We start from the raw sequence: 1,024 nt of genomic DNA, 5'->3' as shown, positions 1-1,024 counted from the left end.
ACAGATTTTTCCCCTTTGGTCAAACTTTAAGCAACTTTCTCATTCAGAATGGAGAGAGTAGGAGGAGTATAAAGCGTTAGATATTACCTATTATTATTACAGGTATAGCATGCCCAGCTGACAACATTGTATGCGATTAGGAAGAAAGAAAAGTCGAGAGATATGACAGGTTAGCTTGAGAAGTTAAGTAGTTGTGGTCGATGAAAAAAGTAGCAGTATTACCAATAATTGTCGGAGCCCTGGGAACAGTGAGCAAAAATCTCGAGAAGTACGTGGAACAAATACGGGCTGCAATAAAGGTGGAGCACTTGCAGAAAACAGCACTGCTAGGAACCGCTCGAACACTCCGGAAGGTGCTCGAAAAATAAGAGGTGTTACCTTAGTTCACTGGTAGTGAACAGCTGACACTGTAGTACAACTTCAGCGTTAGAAGCTGTGCAAAGGCAATAATAATATCATTATTATTATTATAGAGCGAGAGAGCAGCGCATGCCATCAAAGTGACACTGGGGTACAAATATACGAAGCCCAATATACCCATCATGACTACCCGTCTGATAAGGGTACACCAGGCACATACAATATAACTATATGTGCGCGACATGGTGATCTCATATCAAGACAAACAGCGCATGACCTTGTAGGTGGGACCCAGTTAGAATTTCCTTCAGGTCAAGTAGCCTATCTCATTCAAATGGTCCCTGAATAAGGGTTGTTTAAGGATGTTGAGCAAAACACCCATGTTTCCAAAGGTGAATTATGCAAACCCCAAAGAATACCTCTCAGCACATGGCTATGATGCTCCCCCACTACTTCTGCTCATGATCATAGATGCACATATCGTCAGCCACCAAGGGACATGCTCAACTGGTTTAAGGTCAAACAACTGACAAGCAAATCTGTGGTAGTAAGCAGAATATTTGCTGTAGCCCATCTTTTTATACCAAGACAAAACAATGTACGTGATAACACTTCCAATCAATTAAGATCAGAAGCCATGAGAGCCACTGCCTGGTACTGCATC

This window comes from Octopus bimaculoides, chromosome 3 (genome assembly GCF_001194135.2).
Source record: "Octopus bimaculoides isolate UCB-OBI-ISO-001 chromosome 3, ASM119413v2, whole genome shotgun sequence".
In the NCBI taxonomy this organism is placed as follows: Eukaryota; Metazoa; Mollusca; class Cephalopoda; order Octopoda; family Octopodidae; genus Octopus; species Octopus bimaculoides.
The sequence above is the reverse complement of the archived record's forward strand: the minus strand, read 5'-3'. Positions refer to the sequence as shown.